This window comes from Acinonyx jubatus, chromosome F2 (assembly GCF_027475565.1).
Source record: "Acinonyx jubatus isolate Ajub_Pintada_27869175 chromosome F2, VMU_Ajub_asm_v1.0, whole genome shotgun sequence".
In the NCBI taxonomy this organism is placed as follows: domain Eukaryota; kingdom Metazoa; phylum Chordata; class Mammalia; order Carnivora; family Felidae; genus Acinonyx; species Acinonyx jubatus.
In genome coordinates this window covers 62,140,597-62,160,398 of record NC_069394.1, presented here as the reverse complement: position 1 = coordinate 62,160,398, position 19,802 = coordinate 62,140,597, and the positions used below count along the sequence as shown (strand labels likewise).

The following is a 19,802-nucleotide window of genomic DNA, read 5'->3' as shown; positions in this document are numbered from 1 at the left end:
GGGTGGCTCAGTCGGTTGAGCGTCTGACTTCAGCTCAGGTCATGATCTCACGGTTCGTGGGTTCGAGCCCCGCATTGGGCTCCGTGCTGACAGCTTGGAGCCTGGAGCCTACTTCAGATTCTGGGTCTCCCTCTCTCTCTGCCTCTCTCCCACTCGCGTTCTGTCTCTCTCTGCCTCTCAAAAATAAAGAAATGTAATAAAAAGAATTTTTAAAAGAAGTCCCAGGTATGAAAGATGTTCCTATAGCTACAGGAACTTAAATCCCTGCTCCATTCAGGGAGCATAAGCAGCTGGTAACATAGAAAACATTGTATTTGTGGTCTCTAGTAGGTCAGGGGGAAAAGTAAGTTAACTGAAAGTGGCCAGAGAATATTCGCAGAAAAGCCTCTACTGTTGAATGGGAACAGCAAAAGTAACAACAGTGAGCAGAATCAGAGGCCTCAGAGGAAAAGAAATGTAGCCTTCTGCCCGCAGTGTCCTGTCTTAACCCCAAGCAGCAGTACATGGCAAAGCCCAGAACTAAATGGCTTGAACATGGTGGATTGTACTCCATATGTTCAAGTGTTACAGTATTTGTTTTGAAAAAGCATCCAGCTTTAGAATTTCAGGCTTTCTTACCTGTGAAATGGAGATTATACCATAAAACCACTACTAACCAGAATGTTCAAGAAATGAGCACCTTGTGACACCTGAATCCCATCAACAAAAAATAACCCTTATTTCTGTGCTTCATTTCTAGCTACTCTGGTTGTAATGATCTAGACCACACAGCAAAGCTTTAGGCTGCACAGCAAGATAACCATCTGGTCAAGAGGGTCAAGAGACGGAGAAGAATGAATCCAGCGTCCATTGGCCTTCCCATGCTATGTACCTGCTACAGTACATTACTTTACCTATGTCGATACATTGCTTTGTAATCCCATTTATGTAACTTAATGCCTGCCATTTGTCTTTTCACACTGTAAGATGTATATGAAACAAAGTCCAAATAAACTGTTTCTGTATACTTAAAACACCCTACCTTACTGTGTATACAAAAACTGTTCCAGAAATAAATATAGACTAAATTGGAAGAGACCATCAGTTGGCTGGGGAATGAAAAAGAAGTCCGGGCTTTCAACTAATCAAGAAGTTCCATTTGCACCACTAGAGGAAGCCCTAAATTATTCTAGAAACAGATTGGAGTCGCGAAATGTATAGTCCCGGGTTCAAATTCTAGAGCTGCCTACACCTACCTGACCTTGAGTAATCTCTCTGAGCCTCAGCATTTTTATCTATAAAATGAGAATAATTTCTCCCTCCCAAACCAGTATTAAGGATATAATGAAAATATAATAAAAGACTAGCAGAATGTAGGTATGTAAGAAAAGCTTCTTGCTTAAAACACACTTACATAAATTTTTTTAAAATGTTTATTTATTTTTGAGAGAGAGAGAGAGACAAAGTGGAAGCAGGGGAGGGGCAGAGAGAGGGAGACACAGAATCCGAAGCAGGCTTCAGGCTCTGAGCTGTCAGCACAGAGCCCAAGGCAGGGCTCGAACTCACGAATCGTGAGATCGTGACCTGAGCCAAAGTCGGCCGCTTAACCGACTAAGCCACCCAGGTGCCCCCACTTACATTCTAATATAAAAATACTATTTCCACATTTTATGTTGAAAGGAAGTAGCCAAGCTGTTATTAAAAGTTTTTAGAAGACTTAGAGACTTCACCATGAGTTACAGAATAAAGACTCAGAAGTATAATTTGTAGAGCTAGATTTAATCAATGATTTAAGAAACAGCATGAATTACTGAAACACTAAAAGCATATTTGGCAGTATTAATTGAAGTATAACTTCATTATGTATATGCTTAAAAACAGCTTTAAAATGAAAGAAAAAAAGGAAACTGGCAGCTGTGAGTAAAGTACATGCAAGGTGGTAATTAAAAACCTCTTTTTACATTCATGGTAAACACTGTTAGGTATATCACAAAAACCCATAAACAACTAAAAACATTATATACTAATCCTATAATTTAGGATTATAATCCAGGCATAATTTTCCCTATGTAAAAAAACAAAACAAAACAAAAAAAAAAAAACAAAACTGGGAGAAATCTGAGAAAATGAGTGGCCTAATTTTTTTTTACACTTTATAAAATGTAAATGCCATGTCTGTTAAGGTTGTACCATGATTATCTAAAAATTAACAGAGTCAACCAGAAATGGAAACTATACTTCAATATAAATTAAGCTTTTTAAAAGTAATTGAAAGGTTTCTTTACTCACTTTAATATAATTAAAAAAATTTTTTTTGAATGTTTATTTATTTTTGAGAGAGAGAGAGAGACAGACAGAGCATGAGTGGGAGAGGAGTAGAGAGAGAGGGAGACACAGAATCCGAAGCAGGCTCCAGGCTCCGAGCTGTTAGCACAGAGCCCGATGCGGGGCTTGAACCCACGAACCGTGAAATCATGACCTGGGCCAAAGTCAGACACTTAACCCACTGAGCCACCCAGGCACCTCACTTTAATATAATTTTCTTAATAAAAATTGAGGGTCACCTGGGAGGCTCAGCCAGTCGCGTGTCTGACTCTGGATTTCGGTTCAGATCATGATCTCACAGTTGTGGGATGAAATCCCAACTCGGGTTCCGTGCTAGCGTGGAGCCTGCTTCGGATCCTCCCCCCACCCTCAAAATAAATAAACATTTTTAAGAACTGAAATTTGCTTTTGAGTTGAAAATGTTCTTCTTTTTGTGTGAAAGAGACCTATATAAGCTTTCGTATTATGGGTACCCGAGGAAATTCCTTTTTAACATTTTTTTTTTAATTGAGGAAAACTTCTAAAGTTATTTTTAAGAGAAGGGCATGAAAAAGAAAGTGGGCTGGCCCCTTTTTTCCATCCTTCAAACAAAATAACCCATGTTAAATAGATCTATGCCCAAACACAAATCCTACTGAAATGAATTATCCGTGAAACTTAATTTGAAGCCAAGGAAGAGTTTAGTATCATTTCTGTGACCTGCATTTTTCCTTATTAATTAATATCAAATAATCCTTTCTAATACACAGTTTACCAACTTTATGGGCTTTCAGTGTCACTAGTTACCACAATGATTTGGGCCCACAGACCCTCATTGGGAGGGGGGGACAGCAAGCACAATGCTACGCCTTGGTCACATCCTTACCCATACACCTGGTTAGTTTGAAACTTTATTTTGAAATTATTAATCTTTTTTGTTGATGGTGGTTTTTTTGTTGTTTACTTTTTAAGAGAACAAACTTTCACAGGCAAAGCACTACCAATGTGCACCATACTAAGAATATTGCATTTATGTTTACCCTAAAATTTAACTGACCATGGAAACTGACTAACCACCGGAAAGGAACATGACTGGGAGTCCCCATTTCTCATCCCTTTAGTTGTTCAAATGAGTCCAATAAAATCCACTTGCCATTTCTCTCCTCTGTGGGACAAGATACCTGAGGGTGGTCCTCCTCAGCTCCAAGGAACATGTACTCCATCTAATAATGTCTTTGGTTGAAGACAGAGAGAGAGAGAGAGAGAGAGAGAGAAGGAGGGACAGAGGGAGGAGGGAGGGAGGGAGGGAGAGAGAGAGAGAGAGAAGGCAAATAACGTCTAAACGACATGGGGGATCAGCAATGCTTTCTGCGAAAGATCTTGATCAATGGGAAAATGTGGAATTTCAATCTAAAATGGAACCTGAGGATATGAATTGGAGAATCTCATCCATGTGCCCTCCAAAGAATGGAACTTAAGAAGCAAGAGACAGATTTCCATTGAATGTCTGATTTAGAGAAGACTGACACTTATCTGCTAACCAATGAACATCCTCCCAAGAATCTCTTCCCCTCTTCAAGCCAACGAACTTACTATTTAGACTATGGCGGGATTTTCCCCTCTTTGCACTCTGGGTGGACTTTCTCCCATTCGCCTGTAAGTACATCCCACCCAAAACCCTCAAAAGACTCACTTGTAGCGTGTTACACGTTTGTTTCTCAAACTGCAATTCCTGTGCTATTCCCAAATAAACTCAATTTCTGGTAAAACAAAACAAACAAAAACACTACCAATGACAGCCTAGGTTTGAATCCCAATTTTTCCTCTAACTGGCTAATAAAAGTAGGTGAACAACAATGGGCAAATCAACTGAACCCCTCAGTGCCTTCATTTCCCCATGTCTAAAATGTTAACACAGTAGTGGGTACTTAAATTTCTTTTGGGGATTATGTGGATTACTATAGGAAGAGTTTAGAACACTATGGGGCACATGATAAGCACAATATGCATACTAGCAATTGTACATGATCTTTCAGTTCCAAGGAGGTTCTATTCTACTTGCACTATGATTGAAACAGGCTCTGTGTTGATAATACAGTAAAACCTTGGTTTGTGAGCATAATTCATCCTGGAAACATGCTTGTAATACAAAGCACTTGTATTTCAAGGCGAATTTCCCCATAAGAAATCATGGAAACTCAGATGATTTGTTCCACAACCCAAAAATATTCATATAAAAATGATTACAATACTGTAATATAATAAAATAAAGAAAACACAAAATATAAAGAAAAATAAACAAGTTAACCTGCGCTGACCTTTGAAAACCTTCGTGGCTGGCGTGAGGGAGACAAGAGAGAGGAGGGGTACTGTGTAGAACCACTTTCGCCATCACTAACAGAATCACTGCTATCTACTGGCCCAATGGAATCTTCTCCTGCATGGGGGCCACTGTATACGCTCACATGGATGCTGACTACAGTACAGTATTGATAAACTCTTGTCACCTACTGTATTTAATGTAACTGGCAATAAGGGAGCAGAGGAAAGGGTCTATATCCTCAGGCAGCCTGACCTAGAATGAAGCAAAGCATTCCTAAGCTTCCTCTCGTGTGGAAAAGCAGAGGACTGTCCTTAGGCGCTGTGAAGTGACAAAAACTACACCAGTGCCAGTGGTGGGCACCTTCCAGCGTTCTGAAAAATCACCGATTTCTGCCAAACACCGCGGACTGAGACCAAGCATCTGAGCAGGGGAGACGATCACCCAGGGGATGATCGTCACTGAGTAAGAGAGAGAGGAAACACTGGCTCAGTTGTGGTCCTGTGATGTTCGGCGTCACGTACTACTCTCACGTACTGCTCGTATTACAAGTCGTCGCTCAGTTATCAAGTTAAAATGTATCAGAAATGCTTGCTCGCTTTGTGGAACACGCGCAGAACAAGTTACCGGCAATCCAAGGTTTTACTCTATTTGGTCCCACAGTCATGTCTCTATATTGAAAGCACCCTGATGATGGCGCTGTAACTAAGAAATGTAATCAAATATAAGCAAACTACACTTAATTAAACAGATGACTTAAACATTTACCTCTTAATTTATGTTCGCGTCCTAGTTTCTACCTATTTGGGGTCCCATCATGATTATTAGTGTTTAGTAATACAGCAATTGTGTTTTGTTTTGTTTTAAGATCTTAAGCAATCTGCACACCCAGCATGGGGCTCTAACTCACAACCCTGAAACAGAGTCATGTGCTCTGCCAGCTGAGCCAGTCAAAAACCCCTCAGGTAATATTATTTTAAGTAAGACAAATTTATTTCATGACACTGACACGGAAGTTACAGGTACATATACGGTCAACTATAATGTTAGAAATACTCGGTGAATAAAACAATGAAAAACAAAACATTAACATGTTGTTCTATATAACAGGAAAGTATCTTAACAAAGCAGGATGCTTCTAACCCAATTTTCTTCACATCTTTGATTTACATCTTTTGAGTACTTTCTTCTGACAAAGCTCATTCTGCAGTATCTGATGGGATCAGTTAATCAAAACTTCCCCCTTTTTGAGATCAGAATCATTTTTCCTACTTAACTAGTTTAAAATGTGGCACAAAAAGTCTTTGCAACAGTTACAAGATTCAACTAAAAGCAGATGAGTTGAAAGACACAGTTCCGTTTCACTATATACATTACAGCCTAAGAAATAAAATTTGAGCGCTTTGGAAATAAAAAGTAGGTTAGTTTCAACTTCAAATCAGAGAATTTAGACACACTCAGAACACACTTCACATTCTGATACAAGGAATTTATCCAGGGTTTAAACTGACACGACACGTGGAAAGGCTAAGAACCACGTCTTGCCTAAAGGAATGGTAAATGTTTGTTTTTCCTTTTCTCTCTCTATCCCTCGAGGTGCCCTGTATTTATCTCTGCTTCAAATCGCTGTGAAAACTTGAACCACCTCATGAGACCTCAATGTGTTATATAAACAAATGATCAGGTATATTCTTTGCATAACCAGCCCTTGTAATTTAGTAGGAAATAGGACCTTTAATCAACAGGGACCTCAGTAAAAATAATGATTCGACTAAAAGAAACACTGAAGTAGAAGTATCACGAGAAGCCAAAGATATCAAACGTATTGGAATAAATAAGTAATAAATAAATGCCTCTTATTTTCTATCCCAGAATAAGCAAGGGTCAGGCAGTAAGCGTACGGCTCCTGCTGTGGCAGTCCCAGACCCCACAGGACTCAAGGACAGCCAGCAGGACAGCAGGTCTGCGGGACTGTGGACAGCACGGCAGACAGCTTTTATTTCACTCTGGAGGCTGAACAGCTTTGGTGATAAGCCACTGTGGTGCGAAAGGAGAAAGATTTTAATTTTTTCATTTGTTTGTTTTTAATATTTACTTTTAAAAATAAAGAGGAAAAAAATAGATGGGAGATACGTAAATGTGGTGAGCACACATTATGGTCTAAAGCAATATGCACGGGCATTTAGGATATGTTAAAATAAAAATACATTTTAAGAGATAACAGCAGTATTTTACAAAAGGTTATTTTTTATATTTCAAGAGATACTTTAAAGAGAAAGTCTGAACCTGACCTTGACATATCATATAACTATGTCAGTGAACAAGTTCAAAGTAATAACTTACATGGAAGACAATAAAGATTTTATGAAAATGTGTGTGTATTTTGAAGTAGCAACATTAAACATTTAACGTCTACATTAGAGAAAAACTTAAATGTTCCAAAGCATCTAGTTTCAAAGAAAAGATAAACTCTAGATTCCACTAGGTTAATAAAACAAAATTGCGTATAAATAAGACTCATGAAGCAAGCCTAATCTGTCTAACAGATGTTTAATTTAAGTCAAAGGAATTTTACATTTCTATTCTATTCAAATATAATAGCTTGAGTAATCACAATATAGTTTCAAAACACGTTAGCTCAAAACTATCTTCTATTTTCATACTCTGTCTTATAACCTATGAAACAAAAGTTTATTTTCTGGACTATAAAAAAACTGTCTATAAAAGATAGAATTAGAAATCTAGGGGAGCCTGGGTGGCTCACCTGGTTAAGCATCTGACTCTTGATCTCAGGTCATGATCTCACATTCGTGACATCAAGCCCCACATCGGACTCTGCTGACAGAGTACAGCCTGCTTGAAATTCTCCCTCTCTCTCTCTCTGCCCTCCCCTGCCTACACTTGCTGCTCGCTCCCTCTCTATTTCAAAATAAGTAAATAAACTTAAAAAAATAAATAAACCTAGATGGGGCACCTGGGGGGCTCAGTCTGTTGAGCATCTGACTCTTGATTTCCACTCAGGTCATGATCTCATGGTCGTGAGATCTAGCCCCACATTGTGCTCCGCACTGAATGTAGAGCCTGCTCGGGATTCTCTCTCACTCTCCCTCGCTCTGTCCCACTGCCCCACTTGCGCTCACTCTCTCAAAAAAAAATTCAAAAATTAAAAAATAAAAAGAAATCTAGATCAAATAGCTTTGTGAGTGACAAAGAAGTTAAAGAAATTGAGAGATCAACAGTTTCCTTTTGCCCCTACTCTCGCTATTCTAATTTAAGTCATCAATTCAATAATTATGGCACAGTTGTTTCTTTTAAAGATATTATTTTATAGTTTAAATAAAGACTTAGAAGTCTCAGTACTCCAATAAGGCATTGGTAGGTCTTTTATAAACTTCCCCACTCATCTTTCCACGGAAGTTTATCCTGGCCTATGACACTTTTGCCTTTTCAGCCTTTTTCAACTTCTCAAGAAAGTGCAATAAAACTGTGTTCCAACTCTGTGATATTGATAGGTAGCAAAGTTCCAGACATTTAGGTTGAGACCACAAAATGTCAAGGGTAGGATTTTGCTTATTAAAATTCATGTAGCTAGCACAAAAAAATTGAAAACTCTTAAAGAAAGTGAAGTCCTCAAATTAATAAATTCAAAATCAATTCAATTATTTGTAAATACATCAAAAAGCAAAAAAGGAAAAAAAAAAGGCAGTGAAGGCAAACGATCCTATAGGCTATGATACCACAAAAACCAACCTTGCATGCAGACATGTATTTAAGAAATCCTTCAAAATTAAACTACATACATTTATAGTACATGGTTAAATTCCCATTTAGCCACTATTAAAGACTATATATATGTCTTATCCTCCCTTTGCTCTTTTTGGATGGGAAGGCAGGGTGTAACTGGGACAAAAAATACATTTCCACTGACTGTAGACACCCATGAATCATTCATGAGGTAGCAAATAATGCTTAGACAACCCAATGCATGGAAGTAGCAGCAAAATTTGCTGTTAACTTCTCTAGATTTCTCCGGTTTATCTGAGTCTCAATAGAAATATCTATATCCTAAAGCAAAAGAATCAGAGGGGAAAAAAAAAGAAAACCTACTTAATTAATTCTATGGATATGGATAATTTCATAATAAATGCTTAATTTATCCCTTATATATAGATGTTGTAAACAGTGGAGAAAGACATAAATGATTTGAGCTTCAAAAGTAGAAGTCAAGTAAATGGAAGCAACCTTATTTACTTGCTGTTTTATCTTTAAGGGTATTTGGGCAAGGTTAACTGACTCAAATTCAACACCTCCCTAGAAAATAACACGTATTTGTCACTTTCCTTCCAAAGTAAAAGTGAACAAGATAGCTAAGAAGCCTACTATCTCAAAATAAAAGGCCATGAATTCCTAAAGTTACTATGGTAGCACTTATGTGAAATTTTGCTTCCTAGAGACCTTCTTAAAGCTAACAACTCTACTATCCAGATAAGTAGAGTATACAAGTTTGAACTGAAATGAAAAGGCCAATAACAACAACAAAAAAGCAGGAAACACATTGTACTAACAATCCCTAAACCACGTCTTCTCACTTCCAGGTACACATCCACCTGTTCTACAGTACAGAAAAGCACAGCTGAGGAATCAGAGCCCACTCTAACCGTCTCAGAAGATTCCAACTCTGGTGCTACCTCCTCTAAGACATGCTAACTCAAAAGATTTATACAAGTATAGATTGGTAATACTTTTAATTTTAATGATTTCCAAAAAACACCAGCTACACTAGCAGAAGTCACACGTAGAAACTTTCAATTGAGGGGCAGCTGGGTGGCTCAGTTCATTAAGCTGCCGACTTCGGCTCGGGTCATAATCTCATGGTTCGTGAGTTCGAGCCCCACATTGGGCTCTGTGCTGACAGCTCAGAGCCTGAAGCCTGCTTAGGATTCTGTCTCCCCACCCCCCTCTCTCTCTGCCCCTGCCCCGTTAATGTCTCTCTCTCAAATGTAAACAAACATTAAAAACAAAAAACAAAAAAAAACTTCCAATTGAAAAAAAGTGTTCTCACAGTAAAATGGCTCTAAACTGAAACTCAACTGTCTTACAATCCAAGAAACAGCTTATGAATTTGATTTAAAAATATGTTTTTAAGTTGCTGTCCGTAATTCTAAAATATGCTTTTCCAGAATTTAAGTTAACCAGAAGAATCAGGTTCTCCCCATATTTCTGGTATGTTTTTCATCCATGCACTACGCTTACTAATATCACTCTGCTTGTCTGCACCTATAGAAATAGCAAGGACACTGTTCCAAACAGACTGTCCAGACTCTGATTACCTCAACCTGACCAAGCACAACACATCTACCTCAGGAGGTGTGTACCTTCCCCGGAGCGCACTTTGCAAGCATCGTTAACCCCATACAAACAAAACGTTTACTTAGGCTAGATAGCTTTAATTGTTGTTGCTGGTGCCTCAACCTCTACTACTGTGGACAGATTAAGACTTTTAGTAAGAAAAGACATATAATTCAGAAATTACCGTTCAGTTTGTTTCTTTCAAAGAAAACTCAAAACGCCAAAGCTCAGTGTAAAAACAATGAGCAAGGAAACAGGGAGTTAAGCTTGTAGTGATATTCCTTTTCCACTTGAATAATTTGGGCTATTGGAAATACTGGTTCCCACAGCACTGAGCATAGGCTAGCACAAGATAAACAATTAATAAATCTTTCTGAAAGGAAGGAGAATCAGAAGGAAAGAGGCATGGCCTGAAGGTAAAAAGAGGAGGGAGGGGAGTGAGAAAGGAGAGTTAATGGTGCTGAATGAATCTAATTTGATGGGGACAACTAGTCCAATCTGTGGACACTAGTACGTACATAAAAAAGGAGGAAAGCAGACTAGTACAAATGCTTTAAAAACTGGCCTGTCATCCAAACAGTTTCCAACTGATGGCTCTCTGTCAGTGACACCCACTAGACGATCATCTTGACTTACCAGTAAGCCTGAGTTCAGCAGTCTACTCTATTCACTAAGAGCAGAGGTGCCTACCGAGTGGGGCTAGGGTTAAGATTCTAGCTTGAACAGTTAAATGACTGAGGGCATTTTGCCAACTGTCAAAATGCTTGTTATTTTCCAGATCACAGTGCCTACCATGCCAGCATTTCAAGGAAATACACAAAGGAGCAATACAATTAAATGTCTGTAGATTTTGCCTGAAGCAAGATATATATATTTAAATGTCCTCCATGTTTGTTTAGATCAATACTGAGTTTCAGTAGACAGTGCTCAGAGCTTCAGATCTGTAGCTCAAATCAAGCTGCCCCATTTTCACGGGAACTCACACATCTCTTAGTTAAATCAGGCTGCTAACCACACATCTCACATCTATGAACGAAAAGCGAATTCAAAATGCAACAAATACTCCCTTGAATGTTCTAGTGGCTTGAATGCCATAGCCAATACAGACAGAATTTTTTTTATGTCTCGATATGCTTAATAAAATTTTGAGTATTTAGTATTACTAACAACACAATATATTAGTATTACCAAAAGTATATTACACTTTATTGGAGAACTTGTATCTCCATATATTAGCATCTCAGAGTTGGGCTCTCACTAGTATCTGTAAACAATTCTTCACCCACCCATCCCACCCAAAATCTTCTGGCATACAGAAAATAGACTCCGAAGTAAATACAAAGTACATATGATTCCACAGTGAGTTTAGTTTTCCATAGTGAAGGGAAAATGACATTTTGAGGCTATATTGTCCAACAGATCTATCTAATGCTTGTTCCTGTTTTGACCATCAATTCTAGCATTATTTTATTGGCTAACTTTAAAATTGCTTCAAATGTAAGAATGGAATGGAAATACCGATGTAGTTATAGATTAAGAGGCACAATGTGGTCTGTTAAATAAATTGTCTTTTTAATTCAAACTACAGAATTCCCTTTCCAGATACTCAAATCTGAAATTTACATTTATACTCATAGACATAAACCTTTTGGAAAGTGTAAGGAAATATGATTAATCATGCTCTCAAATCAAAATTTTAAGATGTATTCAACAACACTGTCTTCAAGAACATGTTGTCCACATTATCACACATGTTAAAAGTCAATATATTTTTATTTTATTTTGAGAGTGAGTGAGCACGAGCATGGGCAGGGGACAGGAGCAGAGGAAGAGAGAGAATCTTAAGCAGCCTCCACACTCAGCTCAAAGCCCCACAGCGGGGATCAGTCTCTTGACTTTGGGATCACGATCTGAGCCAAAATCAAGAGTTGGACGTTCAACTGACTGAACCACCCAGTCACCCCCAAAGTATTTTGATATAATATGTCCTTCTCAGCCTTGAAAACAAACTAAATAGCTAATAGGCCTGGGTGGCTCAGTCGGTTAAGCATCCAACTCTTGATTCCTTTCAGCTCAGGTCATGATCTCAAGGTTCATGAGAACGAGTCCTACATTGGGCTCGTGCTATTAGAGCAGGGATTCTCTCTCCCTCCCTCTCTCTCTCTGTCTCTCAAGACAAATAAATAAACTTAAAAAAAAAAAAACTAAAAGAAAGGTGAAGTTCTATTTGAGCCGACTCTGCTCTACCTCAAAGCCAAGCCACTTCATTTCTTAAATAATTTTAAAAATGTTCCCAAAGATATAAATTATTATGCTTTTCAAGTTAAGAGTCCTATGTAATTCTATAATCATTGTATTTCATACAACCTGTTCTAAGAAAAGTGATCCATCAGGCCACAAATGCCATCTGTAAACTAAAATTTCTAATATTTCAAGGGGTAAAGAATGCTGATTCATAGCATACCACATTTATAATGGAAAAAGGAATCCAAATGGCTTGCTTTCCCCCATGTGCTCCCCCTCTAAAAGCGAGTATGAAATGAACGCGCCAGACTGGAACTTTAAATTGTTTAGGTAGTCATTAAATTTCAGATGGGTTGTCATGTTTCACAGTTTGAAATAAAGGTTAAAAGTTAGGACCTGCTAATGAAATATAAGCAAATAAGGTTTGACTTTTAAATTAATTTTGAAATCTGCACATATCAACATGATCTTCCTATATTACACTTACTACCACATGCCTGTATTCAGGGCTGTTTAGGCATAAAATAGAGCTCAGTGGTTAAGATCAAGGTCTTTGGAGTGGCAAAGTGCCACTTATTGGATATGACCTTGGAAAAGTCACTTAACCTTTCTAAGCTTCAATTTCCTTATCTGTTCTTCTAAAGATAACTGAAAAGCACTTACATAATGCCTGGCACACACTGAAAGAGCTGCTGTTATTAACATTATCAAAGGAATCTCTGCAAGTTGCACTTAGAAAATCAAATGTGCATACAAAACCCTTATACAATTTACAAAATTTGTTTAAAAAAAAAAAAACCTAAAGGTCAGACTTAATTCTTTCTACAAATGAAAATCACAGTGGCAGAAAAAGAGACCAATGCCTAAAGAAAACAGATCAAAAAACAAAACAAGGGCACCTGGGTGGCTCAATCGCTTAAGCATTTGACTCTTCATTTCAGCTCAGGCCACGATCTCACAGTTTGTGAGATGGAGCCCCGCATTGGGCTCTGCCTGCTTGGGATTCTCTCTCTCCCTTTCTCTCTGTCCCTCACCCACTAGTGCATGCACACTCGCTCTCACTCTCTCTCTCTGACTCTCTCAAAATAAATAAATAAACATTTTTTTTTTAAATACCAAAAAAAAAAAAAAAAAAAAGAAAAAGAAGAAGAAAAAAAAAAACAAGAGAAGAACCCAAAAGAGCAACCAATATCCTGGACCGCCTAAAGAAAACTGCTAAGAACACAAGGAAATGGGTGGTCTGCTTATTCCTATAGCTATCTTTTTTTTTTTTTTCCCCCAGTAAGCTCAATGCTCAATGTGGGGCTGAACTCACGACCTCGAGATCAAGAGTTGTGTGCTCTACTGACGGAGCCAGCCAGGTGTCCCTCCTACAGCTTTTTGATCATGAATTCAAACATCAACATATGAAGTGGAAAAATGACCAAAAAATTTCCCCAATCTAGAAACAGAAAACCAAGTAAGGAAGTCACATTGTGTAGTCAGTGACAGGTAGTGGGAAATTTCTAACTTATTTGGTTTTTAGAGACTGCAATTTTCAAATCTCTCACTCTCTATAAAGATACCACAAAACATATCCAATATGGCAGCATGATCCAGTAAGGAGGTAAAAAGCTCTCACACCTGCTTCAGGTTTGTCCGCAACTTGATCATAAGAACCTTCTAGGGTAGTGACAAAATAAATACAGAACTGGAAGCATTACCCTCTGAATTCTATCTTGATTAAGCATACTTTAGTACATAACATATGCAACACAGGTAATTTCTCAGAACATTTAAGAGTCATATACTTTAAGTATCTGATACAAATTAACTTCATATTTAGAAATAAGTATAAAAACTACTTCTAGTTTGTATTTATAGATGCAGAGTTCAATGACTCTAAATATAAATGAACTCTTAATATATACTACCTAATAATTATATTAACAAACATTTATTCAGTCTTTCCTATAGACCAGGCACTATCCTAAAAAGTCAGGGATACTATTTTTTAATAACACAAAAACAGTCTCAAAGTTCATGGAGCTTATATTTTCATAGGGAAGACTGTAAAGAGGTAAGTAAAATATATCACATGATAAAAATAAATCAGGGTTGTGTGCTAAGAAGTGACTGAGAAGCTATTTCAGACTGGTTGGACAAGAAAATCCTGCTTATTAAATTTAAACCATTTACCTCCATTTGCTGCCAAAATTGATAACAGCTATTCTTTTATTTATATATAAAAATAAATGTAAACACATTTTGCCAGGTTATGACATAATTCAAATTATCCCATGGGTATATATAAACCTATCCCAAATATACACAGTAAACGCTGATAAACGGATAAGATCACCACCTTTCAATTCATTTCTAACACATTCTGACAGAATTTTTACAATAAAACAGAAATGCTGACAAATATACATTTTGTTTTTTATTTATATTTATTTACATGTTACTTTGCTAAACTCTGAATAGAATAATTTTTAATATTTGATTTTACTTAAAAACTGAAATATTCCAGGGGCACCTGGGCGGCTCCGTTGGTTAAGCACCGACTTCGGCTCAGGTCATGATCTCACAGTCCGTGAGTTCAAGCCCCGCGCCGGGCTCTGCACTCACAGCACAGAGCCTGGAGCCTGCTTCGGATTCTGTGTCTCCCTCTCTCTCTGCCCCTCCCTCCCTGCTTGTGCTCTGTCTCTATCTCTCAAAAATAAATAAATGTTAACAAAAATTAAAAAAAAATTCCAATAGAAGGGCATAATTTGAACTCACCTGTGCCTGTACACAGTGCAGAAGATCTATAAATTTGTAGCCAAATCCGAGAGAAATCTGCAATACAAACAAACAAGCAAACATGAATAAAAAGATGCAGAATCCTCTTAGACTCATTAGCATGGAGGTGATTTTTACAACCAGTATACAAATAACTCATTAATAATATCTTGCCATTAAATTGCATGATAAATCAAGACATAGACTTGCTGTATTACTTCTATTTGGATAAGAAAACATCAAATATGCAAGGCCACATTTCATTGTGAATTATGAGGTGTCTATCCTACAAATTTTCAGTTCCCACCGTAACTCTTATTACACTTTCGTGTAGCTGCTTAGATCTAATGAGAAGCTGAGAAGCAGCAGAGGCCTGAGCCCCCTATTTCCAGACCGCCCTCCCAGAACACAGGAACACAATGCACAATAAATGTCTGCTGAGTAAACAAATAAAATTTGCATCGCAATCTTAATTTGCTGTGATTTATAGGAAACCAAAAGGCTTGAAATTATTGAAATAAAAATCTATGTCATAATTGTTTAAAGAAGTTCAGAAGTGACCAGGTAATATGCTATCTCAAAAAAAAAAATGTCTTAAGTAAAATGATGCAAAAATGATGCTATATATGACAATCTTAACAATTTGAAAGAGCAAATGTAGCTAAGGAAGAAATGAACATGTTCGATCATGAGGGTAGATGCTCACCAAATTTCTTCTGGGAGTATACCCTTGAGAACAAAGACTTTACCTCCAAAGGACCCTGCAACATTTTCTCTGATCCACACAAAAATCCCTTCCACTGCACTAAAGAAGTTTGTGGCCAAGATATATCGTGAGGAATACAAACACAACAAATAAGTGCTTATGATATTTCACGTGTATTCAGGTTTACTACTTTTTAAGAGGTCTAAAAGGGAAAAAGAAAAAGAGGCGTAAAGGGGAAAGAAACGGAAAAAAATTCCATTTGGATTTTTACAAGAACCTGATCGGTCTAGAGATCATTGAATGTAATGAAATGCAGCTAGGGTTCAGTCAGAGATGATTCATGAAAAACAAAAGAAAATTTGTATGCAAATAAGAAGTTATCACAGTAAGTAAAACGAATGGATTCTCCTCAAGTGGCAGTCAGTGAGTAGTGTGCAATAAACTGTTATGTAATAGAAGTCATCAATTCTTTCCAGCTCTACTGGGGTAAATGTATTCATTATGCTGCCCTACTTAAGCCCATTATAATTCGATACCAACAACTAATTCGCTCAAGGACATCACACTATGAAACAATCGAGAGCTAAAAGTTGTGATTATTAGGAGTGATGACATTAAACTATTACTGCTTGGTCTATATTATTCGGCGTGTTTTTACTAATATGCTAACGTAATAGGAGGAGAAAGTGCCGACTCATCCAATGCTGAAGAAAGAGATAGAGGGGACATGAAGGTACAAAATGGTATCTCAGTGTAACGTTTTAAATAAGAGGTTATAATGAAATAGTTACAAACACAGAATCACAAAACGTTTTACAAGTTCCTAAGGGAAAACCTCAGCCATTTAAAGCGATAGTACAGGCAGCAACAACTCCATGACAAAGCAACACCTTCTACTGTCCACGAGTCGTGACAGTTTTCACAAAGTTCTTTCCGGAGTGTGTTTCGAGGGAGGGAGAGGGGAAGGCTAGGCTGGTCCGGGCAGAGAGACACAATGAAAGTCAGGAACCTTGCAAGAAAGGGCGGAGGGATACCTGTCACCTTCTTTCTTACCACCACTACTATTTCCACTGTATGAACTAAAAGGATACACCGCCTCTCCACAAAGCAGTGGGTCGCTATCAGAGGCAGCTCGAACCGCGCAAAGAACCTAGGAGGGTTCAGCATCATCGCACAGACCAGTTCTCGAAGCCTGCCTCTATCATCTACATACGGCTGCCGTTCCTATTATTGTCATTAGCAGCAGCTGAGGTATGTGACCTAGGAAATGTTATTGTGGATTCACCTATAAAATGAGGGTAATAATGTCCATTTGCAGCATCTTGTAAGTATTAAATGAGACGATTACATACATAAAACACCTGGTACACAGTAGGTGGTACGACTGCCGTCCTAGCAAGTGTGATCCTGCTAAATGCTGCTAGCTCTGACAGGTAGCTCGACGAAAGGATGGAGAACAGAGGCTTCAGGCCTCCGATCCACCAACTAGAACTGATTTCTCCCTCAAATGTCGTCATGGCTTTATCCGCCCAGCCTCCAGAGAGATACATAAACATGGAGACTGCTGGGAAATTTTTGAGACAGGGCTCTCTTAAAACCACATCCAAGTTGAAAAAGGGGCACCTGGGGGCTCAGTCTGGTGGATGTCCGACCCTTGCTATCGGCTCCAGTCGTGATCTCACGGTCTTGTAGGTTCGAGCCTGCATCCGGCTTTGTGCTGATAGCGCCGGACCTGCTTGGGATTCTCCCTCTCTCTCTGCCCCTCCCTTGCTTGTGCTCTCTCTCTCTTAAATAAACTTTATACTCAAAAAAAAAAAAAAAGTTGAAAAGTACTACCTAATTTCAAACCTTACTATAAGGTTATAATAATCAAAACAGTGGGGTATTAGCCTAAGGAAGAGAACACAATCTAGAAATAGGCCCACACATTTGTGATAAAGGTCACAAGGTAATTATACGAGAAAGACAGTCTTTTCAATAAACGATGCCAGAAACTGTTATACATATGGAGAGGGAAAAGGAACCTTGACCTTTATCCTGCACGATGTACAAAAATTAACTCAGAATAGGGGCGTCTAGGTGGTTCAGTCAGTTAAGCATCCGACTTCAGCTCAGGTCATGATCTCACAGTTTGTGACTTCAAGCCCTGGGTCGGGCTCTGTGCTGACAGCTTGGAGCCTGGAGTGTCTCCCTCGCTCTCTGCCCCTCCCCCACATGTGCTGTCCCTCAAAAATAAATAAATGTAAAAAAAAAATTAACTCAAAATGGATAGGATCACAGATCTAAATGTAACAACTAAACTACAAAACTTGTAGAAGGCACCTGGAGAAAATTATTGTGGATAGGAAAAAAATGTTTAGATATCACACCAAATGCATAAAATAAAGACCATAAAAGAAAAAAAGCTGATAAACTGAACTCCATTAAAATTAAAACTTCTGCTATTCAAAAGACATAATTAAAAATGAAAACACAAGCCACAGATTGGGAGAAATTATTGGCAAAATAATCATTTGATAAAGTACACGCATTTAAAAAATATAAAGGCTAAATAATAAGGATGGTCAGCTAGAATAGACAAAAAGACTTCTACAACTCACTTATAAACAAATAATTCAATGTTTTTAAATGGGCAAAATACTTAAAGATTTTTTTATTATATATGTATATATATATATATATATATATATATATATATATACACATATATTAATGTTTATTTTTTTGAGAGAGTTCATTCAAGCAGAGGAGGAGCCAAGGGGAGAGGGGTAGAGAGAGAGGGAGAGAGAGAAATCTCAAACAGGCTCCATGTTGTCAGCACAGAGCCCAAAGCAGGGCTCAGTCTCACAAATCGCGAGATCATGACCTGAGCTGAAATCAAGAGTTGGCCGCTTAACCCACTTAAACACCCAGGTGCCCCTATGTTATATATATTATATAAGACATACGATGGGGAAAGTACACAAAAAAGTACTAAATATCATTAGTCATCAGAAAAATAGAAATTAAAACCAAAACATAATATGCTTGACATCCAATAAAACATCTAGTGTTGACAAGGACAGGAAGAAACTAGAACCCCTCACATGACATCCCTTGCTTGGTGGGAAAGCACAATGGTATGACCATTTTGTGAAACAGCTTGGAAGTTTCTCATCATATAACCCAACAATTTGACACCAAGGTGTGTTTTCAAGTCTCTTGGAGACAGATGACCATACAAGTAGTTGTACAAGGATGATTCCAGCAGTCACGGTCAGAACAGCTAAAAAGCAGAAACAACTAAAATGTTTATCATTTGGAGAATGGATCTTCTAGAATGTAATACATATGTGCAATGGAATACCACTCAACAATGACAAGGAATGGATTACTGACACATATAACAACACGAGCCTCAAAAACATGTGCTAAGTGAAAGAAACCAGACACAAAGATAACATTATATAATTCCATTAATCTGAAATTTCTAGAACAAGTAAAAACTATAGAGGCAAAACAGTGGTGTCTTGGGTTAGAGAATGGAAGTGGAGAATGCCTGAAAATGGGCACAAGAGAACTTTCTGGGCTGACAGAATTGTTCTAAAACTTGACCGTGGATGATGCTGAAGAAAAATGTATAAGAAACACGTGACACACATAACTGTACCTATTTACCAAAACTCATCCTTTAAAATGAATGCATTTCATGGTATGCCAATCATACTTCAATTTTTTAAATGCTAAAAAAAATTATAAATGACTTTTAAAAAACGTACCTCTATATCCCTGCCCTTTCTTTCCATGTGATGATTGTCGTTACTGTGTGAGTAAAGGGATCGAAGGGAGAAAGGCATTTCTAGTAGCAAATGGTGTAAACGTTTGCCAAGCGGAGAATCAACTAGCAGGCTGCACGAATAACACATCATGGCTCTGAGGCAAAAAACGAGGACTGAGCCTGCATCACACAGAAAAAGGTTGCCGACAGCATCAAAGCTGATTATTAATGATTTTTCAAAAGGTGGTGGAGGGTTAGGAGAAGATACGCGCACGCTCGCTCTTATTAATTAATTTATTTAGATAGATAGATATGAAGGGTTAGGAACAGGGGTTAGGGTAGATAGGTAGATACAGATCTATCTGTATATAGAGAGATCT

General features: G+C 37.9%; 1 protein-coding gene across 15 annotated transcripts in view; it reads right to left on the bottom strand.

The window, feature by feature from the left end:
• Positions 1-19,802, bottom strand: part of NCOA2 (nuclear receptor coactivator 2) — a 289,385-nt gene that overhangs the window by 177,406 nt on the left and 92,177 nt on the right. For all 15 annotated transcript variants that reach the window (XM_053208027.1, XM_027064439.2, XM_027064437.2 and 12 more), the window contains exon 2: positions 14,960-15,016. The gene's annotated coding sequence lies outside the window, so the exon portion shown is untranslated. The remainder of the gene's footprint in view (positions 1-14,959; positions 15,017-19,802) is intronic.